The sequence below is a fragment of the Toxotes jaculatrix genome, chromosome 21 (assembly GCF_017976425.1).
Source record: "Toxotes jaculatrix isolate fToxJac2 chromosome 21, fToxJac2.pri, whole genome shotgun sequence".
Taxonomy (NCBI): Eukaryota; Metazoa; Chordata; class Actinopteri; family Toxotidae; genus Toxotes; species Toxotes jaculatrix.
Window position 1 is genome coordinate 3,536,133 of NC_054414.1, and position 19,208 is coordinate 3,555,340.

The 19,208-nt window shown below is 41.2% G+C and overlaps 1 protein-coding gene across 5 annotated transcripts in view; it reads left to right on the forward strand.

Annotated features, from left to right (window-relative positions):
• The first annotated feature begins 803 nt into the window (after nt 1–803).
• Nucleotides 804–19,208, forward strand: part of myocd (myocardin) — an 83,627-nt gene continuing 65,222 nt past the window's right edge. For all 5 annotated transcript variants that reach the window (XM_041066642.1, XM_041066643.1, XM_041066646.1 and 2 more), the window contains exon 1: nt 804–852. The gene's annotated coding sequence lies outside the window, so the exon portion shown is untranslated. The remainder of the gene's footprint in view (nt 853–19,208) is intronic.

Below are 19,208 nucleotides of genomic sequence, written 5' to 3' on the forward strand. Positions count from 1 at the left end.
GCTCTGTGGGATCCACATTAACTGTGCGAACATTCTTGTCGTGCTATTCTGGTGTATTTATTGGCTGCTTGATTACATGCATCTTGGCAGTTTGTTGCCCCGCCGGAGAAAAAGAGGGAGAACGCGTCCAAGCGTCGTGATCCACAGGAACACTTGGAGCTTTCAGGGGTTTTGCTTCATCACTTTGATGCACCATCAGTCACAGGAAGAAACTAAACAAATGGAGGCTGTTTTCAAATCACACACCACCACTTCAGATGGTGGTTGTTATGAGGCAATCACACGTTTGTACATTAAATATGACACAGAATTTTATTTTTAATTTTTAAAAACAGTGGTCATTTAATCAGGTACACCTGCTCAGTCTGTTGTAATTCCATACAAAGACTCTGCCAGTTTCTACCTTTATGAGCTTTATAATATTCAGTGTCTGTTGACGTTGTCAAAATGTGTAAATTCAATTATGTTTATAGCTGAGGTGTTTTCCTACATTATTTTTGCGACATGTTTTGAATTTCTTATCCCTATTTACATACATTAGGTGCACAGAATATTAGAAACACCTCTCAGTGTTACACCATACCCCCACTAACACTCATCAGTGCTAAATCATATATGTAAATTAACACTTCTGTGACTGTCATAAAACTGGACATTATAACCATCATAAAAGCAGACTTTATGGCAGTTGTATTGGATTGCATTAGATTGCACAGGTGTACCTGATGAAGTGGCAGCTGAGTGCATGGTTAGCATGTTTAGCATTATCATCTCTGTATCTCTCTCTGTCTAACAGGTGGTGGACGCTAGACAGTGGCTTCAAAGAGGAATGCTCTGACAGCCGGTGAGCAGGTAAGAGTTCAGCATGTCTGTTTATGAATCGTGTCAGTCTCACATGGATCAGAATCTGACTGTAGCTTTTAAATTTAAGTGTCTGCTTTAGATGAATGAGGGAATGAGTTAGACTCAAGACAGACAATCTTAATCCTGGGCCTGTTAATAACCCGGTGCATTGCCTTACTGCTGTAAAGGAAATTTATTTGCAGGAGATGTTGCCTCCTGGCAAAACCATCCAGCATCTTTTGCAACATGAAGCATTAAAATTGTTGTGAAACACAGCGTCATAACAATTTTACAACAATTTTTTAATTTACTGCCAAAATTAATGCCTGAGTAAATGCACCATGAGCTGCAGGCTCACATTTGATTTTATATTCACAACAGCTAGTTTTAATATTGTTTGGAAGAACGTGTCAATAACTTAATGCTCGCTGAATCCTCCAGTATGCACCACATGGGTCTGAATCGATTTTCCAGCTGATGATTTCCAGATTTAAATGTCACAAAGCTTGTCAGATGTAGTTTGACCCTTCATGGATACATGTGTAGCTGTGTTTTTTCCCCAGTGTGATCGCTGAAAACTACCTGTCAGCTTTCAGATATGCCTTGAGTACTCATGGTTTATGATACTGATTCCATTGAGATTTATTTCCCCAAGATTATCTTCTTTTCCCATAATGACCACTATAGCTACCAGAGCTATAGGTTTCTTTAATATAGAAGAAAGCTCTGAGAGTCATGTAATGGCTCAGAATGATGATTTTATAGTCTGCAGGGATTTAAACGTTGCTGACCCTCATGAAAAGTGACTATGTACATTTTTCCACCCCATAAAAGTTCCCCACCAAAATGCCATAGTACGTATCAGTCTGCAGGAGCTGTTGTGTTTAGTATAACTCTCAGTAGCAATTTTGCAGGCCTACTGTGTGTGTTACCTGCTCGATGGTGTGCCTTTTGTCTGTATGAGAAAGCGTTCACGGTTGTGACATTTATTGCGGCCTGTCACCGAGAAGCTCATGGAGGCCTTTTTACTCTCATGCCTAAGCAGCGTGGGGCTTATTTCCAAACAGCCTCGTGTGTCAGGAGACCTGCAACATCAAACTAGTGTCACTCAAACATCCCTCTGGTTTCTGTACGTGTATTTTATGTTAGGTTTTTTTTTTTTTTTTTGCTTTTTCCTGGAAAGATGCCTTGCATTTAAGCTGCATGTATGAGACCCCTACCCCAGACACACTCATACACGCCCTGTACTCACCCCACGCAATCTTACATCATCTCAGGGGATCTTGATGTTGTCAGTTTAGAAGCACTTCGGGACTCATTTCAGTGTTGTTTCATGACCTCAGTTAATACCTTTCATTAACAGCAGGTTACCCTGTTTACAACTTCCTGTGGGTCAAAGGTGAACACAGAGGTTAAGCAGAGGTCATGCTGCTGTTCACAGAACAATATACCAAAGCATATGTAGTAGTGTGATGTTGTTGCGCTATATTATGAACAGGGCATTGTGCATCGTGGAAGAGTTCTGTATGGATCGAAGCACAGACTTTTATTTTGAAGGACGCGGGTCAGCATTTCTGCAATCACATTTCCAAGGTTCTTAAAGTGTTGTTGATGTGTTGTCAGTATGTTAATTTAAAATTGTGTACGTTGGTATATTAGGTCTCATGTTAAGATTAGACACCTGCATGAAAGTGGAAATACTGGGGGTTATCTCTGGAAGAAGCTCAAGCATTTTATTTTCCGAGCTGCGCTTGCTGTAACTTCCAGTGACTTTAATTCGTCATTTGTTTCTGAACGTTCCTGCAGCATAGCTTGTCATACTAAAGTGTACTCTTGAGACTGCGTTTGCTAGCATGGAGCATTTAGCGACTTGACTCATGATGCTACACAGGCGCTGAGAGCTTATGCACTAGAGAAATGTGCTGTGAATGTACTATTTCTATTGAGGTATGGCTAGTTCTTTTATTTTTCTGTTAGAAAATACAGTATGTTGTGTGAGTTCATTTGCTAATATTTGATATTATTTATTCTTCATAACTTTCCTCTGTGAGGCTCTGAGATTGTTTATTCTGTTTATTCAAGGTCCTATTTATTTTTGCAGTTGCTGTTGTCGCGCGTTGGCAGATAATTTGCTCTGAGACATTCCTGCAAAGTGTTTCCTTTCTTCCTACACAAAATGACGCAGAGCTAGACCCACTACACATACAGCCGCATCTTGAGACATTCTTTTGAATTACAAATTCTGAAGAAACGACCAGTGCACGTCATGCGATCACATCATTTCTGAATCTTAGGGAGGATTAACATCTGAAGGTATGAAGGTATCTCTGCTTCTTTTTTTAATTCCTCTGCTCAGGGTGAATTGCTTGACCCATGATGGAGGGCAGGACTTGCTGTCAATAATGCCCATGTGCATAGCATTTGTCAGCATGGAATGGGTTGAAGGGATCAGAGACATGAGTGAGAGGTAGGTAGTGGGTTTTAGGATACTCAGAAATCTTTACTGATTTCTGGTGAAAGTTTCCCTACATAGCTCCATATGTGGAAGCTTCAGCTACTTCTTTCACTTACAGATGAAATAATGTCCATGCACTGCATACAGACCCCTTCAGTTTTTTTTTTTTTCACATTTTATCATGTTGCAGTCTTATACTAAGATAATTTAAATTCCACCATCAGTCAAAATGTGCCATCTCGTTAAATAATAGTAAAGTTATCCCTATTTTTAGCCCTAACATGGGAACATGTGCACAGCCTTTACATCACTGTAGGGATTGATGGCTAAATAGAAACTGTTTTTTTTTGTGTTTCATTGAGCTGTGTAAGAGATTTTGGATTGGAGGAGTATAACATGCAAGCGTATAAATTGGAGTAATTGGTGCCCCATGGGGATGTAAAATGCAAGTGGTTTCTCTATATTTAACTAACAGTTGGGGCTTATATAAAAGCCATTCTAAAATATAGCTCTGGGACATTCCTCTCTGGGGGAAACATATATATAATAAGTCACAGAAGTGCTCAGATGGAAGTTTGTTTTTACACTGTGGGAGAATAGGTAAAACAGAACAATCCTCCAGTGCCAGCCACGATCTTGGGTGAATCACAGGTTCAAGCCTGACTTTGTGACCCATGAATTATGTAAAAAGAAAAAGACAAGATACAAGACGTACCTAGTCATGACGGAGCAGAGTAATGAAGTTCAGGTGGTAGGATAAAGCCCTGCCTCTAGGCTGTGGGAGAAAACAGAGATGGGAGGCTGAGTGTGGAACAGCGTGTTTCAGTTTGATGCCTGTAAATTCCCAGCTGAAAGAAAAAGTCATGCAGAAGTTCAGCTTAGTCAGAGCGAAGCTGTGCCGAGAGTTAAGACTGGCAGGTGATCCTCAAACGGCTCTGGATTCCATGCTGCATGCAATCAAAGAGTCTGTGTTGTTTTCTATGCTGGATCTTGGTGGCAGAGTGAGGACAAAAAAAAAAACATCTGATCTGAATACGTCTGGAAATGTAACATGAGCTAAATATGAGGTTTTGTTGCTATAATCCACTCTTCCTGTGGTGTTATTAGTTATGTAGCATCAAATGTGACAAAGGACAGCAAAATATTATCAGCCAAATCAAAAATACTGAACTGAATATATCAATATATCAATACAAAATACTATTGGTTAAATAATTAAACTGGAGTGTTAGAAGAAAAATATACAGTTTTCCCTTTTCTTTCATTCAGCAGCTAAAAAAGAGAGAACACTTTTGTTTTTTACTTTTAACTTAAATCATTTTAACTGGAAAGCAACAGTTAGCTAGCAGCTGGAGCACCCCAGTAGCTTAATGGTGAAGGTGCATACCACAGAACCACATCCCCTGATTGTTAAATAAAGGCGAAAGGCCAAAAAACTATCCAAACTATCAAATGATAATGAACTAATAACCAACTGATTATCCAGGGAACCCCTTCTCTTTTGTTTTTGGTTCAAATTATTTAAATTACGTAATTTTTTTTTCTCAAAATACACAGCTAATGATAAAGGCCGTTACAGTCTTGTATTTTATGTAGATAGCCGTGATAATGTCAGTGACAGGAAAATTATTGCATGTTGTAATCTTGTTGTAATCTAGTTAACAACTTTTGGAACAGGCTTTTGCTGCTTTCTGCTAAGTCTTGAGTTTATTGTGTCCTGCTTGACACTTGGTAGATGTGTGTGATTTCACAGTGATACTGCAGCAGTAGAAATATATAAACGATCCATGTTACTTGTACTGGTGTTGTTTTCTGACTTTACCGTACAGTCTGGGTTCACCACTAATGTAACTCTCCATTTTGATTATGTAAGTGACTGTATGACATATCAGTGTATTCACATAGATTTTGTCTGATAGTCTTGTTTTTTTGGGGGACTCCATACTTATCAGTTAAAAATACTGGAAGAAATATCTGAATATAGACATTAGTCATGTGTGTGACTGAGGTTAACCCTCCGTCCAACTTGTACGCTTGACTTTCTGAGCACTAACCTCGGGCTAACAAGTGTCAACAACTCCCTCGTTATACCCATAAATCCTTGCATCACAGGGCTGCTCCTTGGCTGATTGAGAGTTCTTTCTCTCTGTGGACAGACTGTGCCATGCTTCTTTAAACTGGGCTAAGAGCAGCATTTTAAGGCCTCAGGTGCAGCTATGCATGGCCACCCAAGTTTTAGTGAAAATTGCTTTCACTTGGCCCAATTTAGAACATTGTAACACCCCAGACTGCAAATAAACTGTTTGTCAGCCCTAAGAACACAACAAAAACAAGTTGTGCATCACACTAGAAGGCCAACATCATGAAGGTTTCTCCGTGTTATCTGCCTGCCAAAGCTTTCTCACTTGTATTATCTAGGAATACACTCTGGGAATCACTCCAGCTTGTGTTTTTGATTACTTTAAGCCAAGATAACTGAGAGCAGTACAGGATCTGAGGCCCCATCCCGTGACCTCTCAAATCAGTTTAATGCCCCACCTCTCACCTCTGACCTCTTGGTCTTGACCTGCACCCTAAAGTTCCCTGAAACTGCACAGACGAGATTAAAGGGGATTCCCTCCATCAACGACCTTCTGTTTCTGTTTTGTTACTATTTTGAGGGTAATCTCTGTTCATATTTCAACTTTCCCCCTTTACAGTGACAGGCTCTAAAGTCCAGATAACGCAGCCGAGAGGAGGGCCGTGTCATAAAATGGACTATTTGGCACAAAAACTGTCTATTCCTCTGAGAGTTTTATTCTCCTTGTGTGTCTTGGGAATGATCTTAGAACATCAGCGGGTGAAACGCTGCCCACCCAAGGAGGGCCTTCTTGTGGGGAGAAGCCAACAGCGTTGTCTCCTCTCTGGATCTCTGAGCTGTCCCCATGTAAACAGCCTCCCTGCAGTGGGAGGAGGCAGAGGCAGCAAACAGTATTACCCGAGCCGACAAAGCCATTCAGTTCTGAAGAATTCAGATTTAGATTGTGAACTCTCCCTTTGCTTTATCACACTGGACAAATAGTGTTGAGTTATTGGGAGGATTATGAATAACTTTTTTTTCTACAGTGGAAAAAGGGAGATGTGGCCAAGACGGAGTCATCAGAGGTCCCTAAAATAGAGTGCAGTCTGAGAATGAAGCAGAGAAAGGTGAACAGTGCTGGCTGGTGTGCTTCGGTTAAGCCGATTCTGCTTCAGCGCCCCCAAAAAACCTGATTCATTTCAGTGGAATCCTCACTTTTCTTTGGTGGATATAGCCTGTTGGGGTTTTCAGAGGTGCTTCAGCTTTGTAAGTTGTGAAGCATTACTGTTTTCTTTTAATAAATGGTCTTTTGTGTGGCGTTTAATGTAAATATTTTTGTTGAAGCGTGCTGCGTGTGTGCGTGTGTTTACTTTGGCAATAATGGCTAGCATGCCCTTTTTTGTTTACAGGTCTTATTGGCTCTTCACTCCCACACTTTTAATGCGATTTGCTTATTCCTCTTCTCACTCGTCGCTTCTAAGACAAGTCAACAAGGCATCTCAGCAAGCACGAGCATGTGGTGAACCTGCGTGCGAGCCCCGGCACACATGCGAACACACAAATATACACACATGGAAGTGGCCTCTGTTCTCTCTGTATTTATTGTTTGGTAAAGATAAATGAGCATTTGCATTAGCGATGTAAATAGAGATACTGAGGGATGGCTGTTTCATTTATTCTGCTCAAATCTCCACAGACAGTTTAACATGGTTCCCATGACAGGGTCGCACCAGTGTGGTGGGCGGTTTCTGCCAGCCCTTTTACTTTATTTTAGACCAGAGGCTCATGGGAAAGCTATTTCGAGACCCTTTCCTGTTGGCCTCAGAAAACAGTGCCAGTGGTTTGTTAACAGGTGCAATGTGACCAAAAGGATTTTAAATATAGCTTTGTTTTCACTCGACAGCTTAATATATGTGTTTGTTTGGTCGGTTTTTGTTTGTGTGTGTAGGAGAGAGGTTCGGGGTCATGTGGTTTTCTCTGTGGATGCATTAATCACGTGTAGCTTTAGTGTATGTGAGGGGACTTTAGTGTATGTCATTTTCATTTTACATCTTCTCATCCTGTTTTATCAGCTGTACAAAGCAAATTGCAGTGTCTAATAAAGCACCTTTTATACAAGGTTTTTAAGTTGCAAAATACTAACTTAGGAAATGCAGAAAAAAACATTCATTAATGCTATATAGGTAGTTATACGCCCTTCATAAGAACAACCTTTGGGTTGCCAGGTTGTAAAGAATCCCTTTGGTTGATGTTTCTCCACATGCACACATGCACTTGTCTTTTAAATAACTGCTAAGTTCACAAATGAGACCGCTTCAGAGGCTCATTTGACTGCTCACCTTCTGGAAAAGAGCTTGAGGGAACTGATTCATTAACAGCTATTAAACATTTACAGCTGTGGACTGGATTGATTATTGCAAAAGCTCTTTATTATAGACTTAACATTCATAATTGCATGGCTCTGCACATGGTACCTAATGAAGAAGGGAAAAACCCATTCATGCATTTATTAATAGCTATTAACATTTCTCAAAAGTTGTTTACCTGTGGCTTACAACTGATCTATAAACCATTAGTACATCATTTATGAAGAATTAATAAAGGTGTAATTTACAACTTATTAACTCATGCAAATAATTAGTCATGCACCTTGCCCATATGGTGAAGTTATTTCATTTTCTTCTTTATTCCCTTTTAACTGAGTTCAGTTTTGCAAAGCTCTTCGCATTGTTCTCTTTACAATATACAGCTTAGCACAACAGTGCTAAGAAAATACATATATGCAAATGCTTTACTGCATGGCGTACTGGTAATTACAGATTATGCCACAGAGTACCCAGAAGTATTCTCCATGAGGTCATTCAAAGCCAAGGCTGTTGCTGGAGACCTGCCTTATTCGTTTTTTTCAAGGGTGGGTTTCCCCCCAGAAAAATGGACTAGTCAATGGATCAAGGTACAAACTTCATGTCAAACCCTCTTAAGGATGTGTACCAGCTGCTTGGAATCAGGGGACTGAGGACAACACCCTACCACCCACAAAGTGATGGACTTACACAAAGGTTTAATCAGACATTGAAGCAAATGCTGCATATATTTGTCAATGAAACTGGCTGATCCCCTAGCTCCTTTTTGCTTATAGGATGGCTCCACAGGCCTCCACAAGCTTTTCACCATTTGAAGTTCTCTTTAGTCATGAGATAAGAGAAACTCTACCTCTCCTGAAGGAAATCTAGGAGGTTGACAAAGGTAACAGAGTCTGTTAATGTTGTCTCTCATGTCCTCCAGATGAGGCTCGACAAAATAACCAAATAACTTGGTCAGAGGTAACTGTTAGTGCTGCTCACTGATGAGGGCAATGACCAAATAACACAGAAGTTAGGCAAGTCAAAATACCTCACCACTCTTGATCTGAAGAATTTTGGCAAGTTCCTCTTACCACCAGGTCCTATTGGCTGACTGCCTTCAGGACAACTTGGGGACCCCACCAGTGTGCCATCGTGCTTTTGCATCTGCTTACTTTGATGAAATTGTAATGTACAGTCGTTTTTGTGAAGAACACCTGGAGCATCCTATGGTGGTCTTTGATTTCACATCTCACAGTCAGTCCAGCCAAATGTACCCTTACCAAAGGGGAGACAGAGTACCTCAGCTAAGTCATCAGCAAGAGGGTCATCAAGCCTCAGGTCAAGCAAGTCCTGGCCCTTTACATTCTTTGGGCTCACATCACATATCAGGTTGGTGCCACTGGTTCATTCCTGACTTTTTAGCCAGAGCTGCTGTGCTCACAGATCTTGAAAATCTCAAAGGGCCCAGCCAACTACTGTGATCAGAGGAAGCAAGGGACATCTTCAGGGACATGTAGCAGGTCTTGATTGGACATCCTATGTTGTACTCCCCTGAAGCAACACTTAATTTTGCAAACTGATGCCTTAGTTTGTGGGCACGGTCCTTCAGAGGATCACCGTCCCTCTGCATTCATAAGTTGGAAGCTCTACAGACAGGCTGTTCTACAGCTGAGAAGGAATGCCTGACTTTCAGATATGGCTTGGATTTCCTAAGATACTATCTCACAAGACCTTGAAGTGGCTGGAGAGGATGGAGGACACAACAGCAGAGTAACCTGCTGGTGTTATGCAGCCCTTCAAGTTTGAGGTTTATCACATCCCACGCAAACAGAACTCCACTGCTGGCTACCTTTCCTGGTGTCCAGAGGGGGTGAACTGTGTCTCGGCCACATCAGCTGTTGTCCACCAGTGTTAGTATTTCTTTAAATATGTTCCCTTTTTTACACCTTGACATTTTTTCCAAAAAATGACACTACACAGTGTTTTGTTTTTCACGTTACACATTTTATTCAATTTATGACACTTTGTTTTCTAATTTGGGTGCACACAACTTAGTTGACATTCTCTCACATGGTTGTTTAATTTGTAAGCAACACTTACCTTTGTGTTTGATCTTACCAAGCTCCTCTGGCAAAAGGCCTGAAGCTAGAGAATGATGGCCTTTTAGGTACAGCCACAGAAACCAGCAAAGAGATAAAAGAAGAGGGAACTTGAACTAAGAATCCTCCAAAATCTCTTTTTGTTTGCCTTTGTTATCTTTTGCTGGAAGCTAATGCTTTCTTTGTAGATAATTTCTTTTGATAGGAGGTATTGTTTGGATATCTTTAAGTTTGTTAGATATTTAATGTTGTTTGTTGAGTTTCCCTTTGTGTGTGTGGGGTTAGTCCATGTGTGTATACTGTATAACCATGTGTGTTTTTTGGAAGATAAGTTCTGTTTAGTTATATTGTGGTAGGTTGAATCTTTAGTTTTTATAAAGCTCTGCAACTTTATGAAAGCAGAATTGTCCTTTTACCTTTCTTTGCTTGGTGCCTGATTGGTACATACACTTGTTAACAAACCCATACAAAGACCCACATAGTATGTGTTCTATGCAGTTCCCCTGTATATGGACCACTGTACATACCTATGCACTGTACTTGCTGTGCAAACACATAATCCATCATACAGCCACATGCAGCAGACCATTACATAACAATGTGCGCATGTTGCTGTGACTGCTGAACAGATACAGCTCACACACAGGACACATGTACAATGTAGACTAGATCTTATAGAACCAATAAAATATCACAGTGCACTGAGTTTCATAAAGAAAACCCAAACAAACGAGGCGTTAGCATTAAGGCGCTAGCATAAACTGAGAATGCAGCGGAGGAGTGTGTACATGTGCGAGAGGGTGGGCCTGCCAGGGAGAGGAGGAACGAGTGAGAGATTGAAAGGACAGAGAGTCATGTCTTTGGGAGCAGGACGACCCATGTGACTTGGCCTGCCCCTCTTTGTGTTTCCCACACAGTCTGACATGACCAGAGCTATATCCACACCATCACATTCACAAGGGCCTCTGTCTGCAAACTTCCCCTTACTTATGATTCATCGCTCAGTGAAGGGCACGATGTTTGCTTATGGTACTGCCAGCTGCACATGGCATCGCCGAGCAGCGTATTTGTTATACAAGGCTTCTCAAAATACATCGGTCACTCCCTCCTTTTACTCAGACTCACTAGCATCGAAGAGATTGTGCTGATATTTCTTTTAACATTCTCAGGATACTCTCAGACGTTTCATTTTTCATCATATCTGGTACATTTTAGGGTCATGAACATGTTTTCCATCATTTTGCTCATCGTACATGTTCATGTTTATTGCACTCATATAGAACACTTATTGTTCTATATATGTTGTCTGCAGCCGGTGATTCTGTGCATGAAGGGCTGTGGGAATTATCAGATAACAGGTTCTCATATTATGAAAAATGACCTATTCTGGATGCTGTTGCCATAGGAACAGGTGTACTTGGCATGCATGTTCAGTTTGTATATAGCGCAGCCCTTTCTGCACAAAAATAGTGAAGGCAATTATGCACAAAATGTCTCACAAAAGCCCTCTGACTCCCTGGTAGTGCAGCACTAATTCACTGGAGTAGCCCCTCAGTAAATACACAGATTGTGTTTTATGTAATCTTATGAAAATTTTGCCTAAAATTGTCCATCAGTTCAACAGAAACTGAAAGCGTCACTTTGTGTTTACTGCTCTTTATCTGTGCCGTTGGCCAGTATGTGCCACTATGACCTAATGTAACTATGTGAGCAATTACTCAGATGTTAAAATTGTGTCTTTCATTGACCCGTGTTTGACACAAAGTCATTCTGCCTGAGCAGGAGTAGTCTGGCGTGGTGTGCATGTCATTGGCGTAGCCATGCCAAGCCGACATGGCACTTTGGCAGCATCTCCTCCCTCTGGTCCTCCTCTCCCCCAGGACCTCTCGAGAACATGGACCCGGCTTGTTTCCCATCTGCTGGTCTACAAACAGAACCAAACAAAATATGCTGGACATTGCTGCCAAAAGGCCCATCTCTGAACGTCACAGTTACAACGACTGCTGCTACAACAGCTGTGTGTCCATCAGGCAGGCCTGCGGTCACTGTCCCAGAATTTACAGGGGCTTTCCCCGTGGTCTGGACAGCTATTTCCATCCACTGTCCTCAACCCCCACACCAGCAGCCCCTGGGAAACCCTCATTTTGGCATCAACTCAGAAGCATTTTGTTTAGCCTTTTTTTTTTTTTTTTTGTTAAATTGTTACTGGCCATCACATTGTCTTAAGCGAAATTATTGGATGAGCCCGAGACTTCCAGAGTCAAGTAAACAGACAGTGTGAAAGTTCACATGGAGCTGCTGGACATCATGCTGGATTTAGAGGGCTGATACTCACAGAAGTGATTTGTGGGTCCCCAGTCTCTGCCCTCATGACACATTCATTGTCTGATGAGTTAGAAAGCATGGGATTTCCCATACATTCATCTGGCCGTGTTAGCAGCAGATCTGATAAGGGAATGGTAATGTCTCTTATCAACCCCAAAGTGTCTCAATACTTTTTCCTCCTTTTCAGATTTGTGTGAACTGGCTCAGTGAAGTGTGTAATTGATGATGTGCGTACTCTCTCCTGTAATTATATTAGAAGAATAACAGAATAGACCCTTGACTGGAATGAAATGTCAAGTGTTTTCTGTCTCTCTTGCTGTTTTAGCTCTTGGCTTTGGTTGAATATTGCAGTCGAAAGAGACCAGAACCTCCAGTTATGACATACATCAAAATTAAAATCACTCTGGGGAGCATTGTTGTCATACAGCAATTTGTAGCACAAATCACAGTATTATGTCATTATGCTTTGCAAATCAGTGAATCAGTGCCTGACCACAGGCCAGACCACAGCTGCTGCTTCCAGCCGACCCCTTTGAGACTCGCACACATACACTCCCCCACAAACAGAAGACAGGAAAAGCAGTGGACTGAGTGTCGCAGCAAAGGGAGTGAGCGTGAAAGACGCAGAGAGGCGAAGTGAAAAGTGAGAATGAAGGCCAAGGCAGTGACCAGGAGACAGAGCCAGAGGGTCAGATGGAGACAGAGGAAGACCAAATAAAATCCAGCGGCGGAAAAGTTCAGGAGAAGAGCCAGCAGAGCTAAGCGGAGGTATTTTGAGTATAGGAACACGGCGTGATTCCACCCTCTGTCTCTCGTCCTCTAGGGGGGAGAGGGGTATGGGAGACTGTGTTCCCAGCCCAAGATCCGGACAGGAAACCTCCCCTGCATTTCTTGGCGGTCCTGGCTGCTCAGTTCATCTGGCATTGGCCCACCTCAACCCACCACTCCACCTCTGCAGATCCCAGACCTAGAGACCACAGCATGCCTACTCTTTGTCACTGGGGGGGTGTTTTTACTCTGTGATTAGACTGAGAGGAGGGGGAAGGTGATTAGATGTGAGTGCTGCATTTCGATTTCAAGTGTTCCGAGTGACCCTCCTGTAAACTTTCTGTTCTCAGTTGGCGCAGTTTTCTATCATAACTGTGTCAGATTTGCTGCCCGAAACTCACAGCAAGTTTTGAAGCAACACGTCTGTGATTTCAAACAGATACAAATCTTAGCTTCTCCATTGTAGTCGTCAGTATATATATATATTTGGTATATCATTTTACTTTCCCAGTTTATGAGTGATATGATGCCCCAATGCCAAACAACATTAAGGCGATATTTATGACTTATTAGTAGTATTTTGAAAGAATAGTTGACTTTAACAAGAAGAAGACCAACTGATGAGTCTGAGCAAACATGTCTTGGGTAAACTTCCTCAAATCCAACAAAAAGCACAAGAGTCAACAAAGTTAATCTACACTCTGATATAGAAGCGTCTGGGAGATGCTCCCACGCAATGTATGTGCTTGTTCTTAACAGGCATTTGTCTAATGTAACCCCCACGATACATGTAGTTAGCCAATGGCTTGCTACCTCCTGACCTTGGAAGTAAGTTACTCTACTTTTACTACTGTAGGCCATTCAGAAAGTTGGCCAGGCAGGATAACATTTGCAATGTACAGTAGAGAAGACAAACACAATTCATTACAACACAACACAATCGTCTAAAGTCTTCAGAGAGAGTGTCACTCTTACTCACACCCCACACAGTCTGGATGATAGGACTACATAGTGACCAAAAAATGTCAGAGGTTGTGGTTAATGGGGCTTTGGGAGGTAATGTGTGGTTTGCCACCCCCACTGTGACTCTTAGTGACCTTCATCTCAGACCAAAATACAGATAGAGCAGATCAGAGGGTGGGAAAGGAGAGAGGGAGAAATGAAATGAAAGAGCTGAGAAGGTGTCAGGGGGGTTCAAGAATGACCACATAGTATGTTGTACACTATAAAAAGAAGTCGGCTGTTTTTTTTTAATCAGCAAACATGACATCATTCATACTGAACATATTTCAGAATATTTTTTAGATCTCTTTTTCATGGTTGCTGGTGTTTGTTGCAAACATGTTTAAGCTTCATGAGGAAAGTTTTGTATTTCACCTCTTGGTTCTGACTCCTGTACATTTTTTTTTTTTGCACTTTTCATATGCCAAGATAAACAGAATTTAATTTGACCTGGAATTTTTCCAGTAAAAATCAATGTAGATTTGAGGCCAGAGCAAAAGTTTATCAAGTGACTTTTTCTGTCTGTGTGGCTACAAACACAATGTGATGCATTTTGTGATCCTTCTACTGAGCTGTTATGTGCAGCACGTGATTGCTCCAAGCTAAAGTGCAATGTTTCTCATTGCCTTTAGAAATGAGTGTTTTCTAATCGATGTCTCTGTTGGCAGGACACACACTGTTAGTCAGGGCCTTCCAAAGACTGATCTCCCACCGCCGTGTTAAGTTTAGCGTGAGGGAAAGATTGTGGTTTGCGTTTAAAACAACAATTTCATTAAGGTTAGGGAACTTCCATCGTCATGGCGGGAAGAATAACTGCTTGGTTGAGGTTGGGGAGGAAATGTTGACGGTTGGTAGGAAACAGGAAACAAACAGTGGTCTCCCATGTCAAAGTCTGATGTTTTGTTGACACATCTACTCACCCTAAGCTCCTCCTCACAAAGTTTTGAGGGTATAGAACTACATCGTGCTACTTCTGCCTTTGCTCCTGCCAGATGAGTCATAATTTACACGTCCCCTAGAAGAACTGTCTAATTCTTATTTAGACATTTGCACAAATCACTGATGCAGTCGTGTTTCTTAGGAGGACAGTCCCAGTTTTCTTTTACAGTGAAACAATAAAAAGTAAAAAAAGGCTTAGGCTGAAGGCTGGGAGCTTGTAAAGTTCGAGGCAGGCAATTGTGAGGTCAAAGCAATGAGGACAATACAAGATGTACGGGGCACGCAGAGGGCCAACACAAGTCCAGGAGTGAAGGGGAGAACTTGGAGACGAGGTCCAGCTGAAAGAAGCTGAGAATCCTTGAGGGCAAACGAGGGATTAAAATGGACAGCTCTGGACGGGGCTGCGGAGCGTGTGCGCCATAATTGAATTTCACGCTCGCTGCCTTCTTCTGAAGTCGTGTAGCAAAGCGATCATTTGAAAAGAAAGCTATTAGTCAAGCCCTCTGCTAAGCTGAGAGCTGTGCCATAGGAAATCTGGGATTACCCAGGCAGCAGGCTTCGGTGTACTCCGTCAAAACACAAGTGTCACGATGAGCCGCAGGAATGGAGGGACAGCAGCAGTGTATTATGGGCTGTAACACGGTGGTGAACACACGCCACTTACCCTGTGTGTGTGTGTGTGTTTGAGCTCCTTTTTTGTGTCCCTCCTCTTGCTTTGGTCGGAGTTCAGACACTTTAAACAGCGTTTTTTTTGTCTTGTCCTCTGTGTTTACATAAAGAATCACAAAGGCAACGTGCTTTTCCACCACAGTCAGTGCTGACAATGTCACCTTCATTCCTGCTCAGTTAATTGCATGGTTTTACCACAGAGTATCTGCTGCTCATGGACAGTGTTGAAAAGCCTTAAATTCAATTTACAAAATGTCTAAATATGTTTGTTTGGCTGCCTCAGGCTGTAATGTTGGTTGTAAAATGTTAATGAATCTGTTGGGACATGTTACACACCTACACTTAAGGTGGGATGGTGTGTGGGATAATGATTGACGTGCGATGTTGAAGCTGGAAGCTGTTAAACTCATCTTTGTGGAGTTTCAGTCAGTATCATCAGAAAGTGATGTGTTTTTCCTGGATATCTGGAGAAAGTTGGACATTCAGATCAAGTCTCATGTGCCTTGTCCCCTCACATCTTTTTATTGCACCACGATTCATCTTGTATCTTTATTTTCAAAGTAGCTCACCACATTAGTTTTTATGAGACTGCCTCTGTAAAACAAGCAGTGGTTCTAATTTATTTTCTGTGGTAAGAAAACTAATGTTTTTGAGCTGTTTTCTATGTAACATGAGCAGTACCTGAGCAGCTATATTTATGTGGAAGTACCACATTATATCACTAAGAATACAGTTCTTCATTGTGAGTGATGCAGCTTAGAAATACAGTCAAAGAAAATGTGTGTGCTCACATTTTCCAGGTACGGAAGCAGAATTAATGACAGAGGTTTCAGCCGATAGTGGGAAATAATATTGACTTTTTATCTTGTGTGAAGAAGCATGTGATTGGTGCTGAGCAAACAGCAGCAAGGCTCAATAATCATTAAGATTTTCCAGCCATCCTGTTTGTATCAATATGATAATTTTTGTTTATCTGGGTTTGTTTTTCTATTGCTTCCCTAAAACAATATTTTTTTTTTATTGTTTTAGAAAACCTAAAAAAATATTGATTGACAGGTATGGGAACAGGAATCAGAATGGAGCAATTATTCAGCTATTTACACATGTTCTTCGATCAGGCAACATGTTTAATTTTCTTTCTCTTGATCTGTGAAGTGATAAAGAGCGGCAGTACAGCATGCTGTAACCAAACGCTGACTGACATGTGCATTGAATCAGGCCTCGCTGTTATGATTACACATTTATTTTGGGGTAAAAAAAAAACAAAAAAAAGATAGAAAAAAAAAAACACATGAGCTCTCATGAAGTGGAGCGTTGCTGTTTATTTGGTTATGCAGAGTCATAGAAAATAAACATCGGAACAGTACATTAATCAAAGCCAGAACTGTTGCTTTTCACTTCCATTGTCCCAGAACCTACAGCAGCACAGATCACATTGTTACAGCAGCAGCTTTAGACATAGTTAGATGTTATTATAAGAATAATTAGTGGGTATTTTGGATCAGATGTGAACCTGTGAACCGACAGTATAGCTTTGGAGTCGGCCAAACTTTTTGTTTGAGTTTGATTTTGTTTTTAACTCACTTTAGGTTAGTGGGAGCTCTAATTTTTATACTGTCACAGAACTATTTTTTATTCCTGCCATCTCTAAACTATTAATTTACAACAGCAAATAACATAATCCTACCTGAATTCCATTTATCACCAACATATAACAAAGATTTTTAAAGAACCTATGTGCCAAGTCCAACCACATTGGCTCTCAGTGTTTCTGCAAAATGTCCACTATTAAAAAATATCATCTGTTTTCCTACAACATCCACTCGTATTCACTAAAACATGATTAGCATTGTAATGGTGATGTGCAGACAACCCAACTGTCTGCGCTCTGCCAGAGCAAATCACAGACACCTGCACTTGATACAGGCCTGTGTCCTTGACCATGTTTGTGCGTCAACCTGTTTTCAGTTGCTGTTACTTTAAATGTTGCTGTGTAACCGAGCTACAGAGCGTCAGCCTGCGATGGCCGTACCGCGCCAGGTGTTTTCTATGTGGAGTTGTACACACTGCAGCGGTTGTGACGCACACAGGAGAGCAGCAGGTTTATCGCATTCGATCGGCACGTCTCGGCTGCTGAGCCCTGCCTGTTTTTTTTTAATGCCATCCTCAAGTGTAGCAAAGAGAAGCCGCTGAGGACTAAGTGTCAAGAAAGAGGTGCACGGTTAAGCAGAGACCGCAAGCATTTGAAATCTTTGACAGACAATAACAGGCAAATATGCCATATACTCACATAATGGCAAAAGTGGAGTTTGTTTAAAATCTGTTTAGTAGCAGATCCTTCTGACTTTGTAATGAATCACAGCTAAATATAATGTTAGAATAGAACAGCATTGTGTCCTGGCAACATTTCTTATTTCTTTAAATGCTGATAATTAGTATTTCTAAGCCCCTCTGACATCTGATCCTGATTTATGCCACAAAATATAAATTGCCATTTTAACAGTGTAAAGTAAGAACAAGTCTCCTCTTCCCCTTTGTTGAACTGCCTGTGACATTCTTATATTAGTATCTACGAGCCTGACTGCAGCTCAGAAACTGTTTTATTCAAGCCGCATGTATTTAGAAGCTGAACTTTCAAAAATGTAGGAATGAAACTGGTTTACACTAAAGTCAACAAACGGTTTGTCGGCATTTGGATGACGATCTGAACATGTTTTAGAAGTGCTGCCGAGACGCAGGCCAGGCCGGTCAGAAAACACATTCAGCACTTTACACAGCCCTGTGACACGGACGGATCAGCTCAACAGACATCCAGAGTTTTTTCTTTTTTTTCTTTTTTTTGTTGTGACTTCTCTTTCTTGTGGAATACACCGATTAACCTCAACATTAAAAGCAGTAACTGGTTTTCATATTGTGGCTGTTTGGTGTATAAAGAGACAGTAGTTGTTTTGTTTTCTGCCTTGTGTGTTGCACCATAAAAAGGGATAAGCGTGTCTTCAAACACTCTTTCCTCATCCCTCACACTTTACAGACAAAAATATCTCCTTTGAGTAGAAAGTGTTATGAACTGATTTTTCTCATCTCTGTTTAAATTTCTGATTTCATGTGAACACATCAAGACCAATAATGTTTTCCTCTCTCCTCCGGGCCCTCTTTGGAGGAATCTCAACACTAGACTGTTATACACAACATTCCTCCTCATAAAACTATGTGCACGTTGCTCTTTATAATTTTGGCTGCAGACTGGGACAGCGGAGCCAAATACTAGAGCATTACTTAAACTAATGTAGCTGCTGAAATGCTCTGTCCCAAACAGACTTTTATTTTTCACGGTGAAATATTTTTGCAGCATTAAATACAAAACTCACAAATCTAAACACACACTTTTTTTTTTTAATTTATGCTTTGATAAAAGTGTAGTACAGCAGTGTTTGTAGTATTTGTGTATTTCCTTGCAATCTGCTAAATTTATCAAACTGCTTATGGACTTTGGTGCTTAGAGAAAATCCAGAAGATCAAATAAGAAATCTAAGGACATTTTCAAGTGGTGTGGACATGTAAAGGTCTCAGACATTTTTGACAGGGCTCTTAGAGCTGGTTAAGAACCTGAAGGTCAGACTCGTTTGCTAATTAGCAGCCAATTAGAAAGCTGAGGTTTCAGCGTGACACCCCAGTGTTTGTTTCCTGCTGAGGAGTGTGCAGTA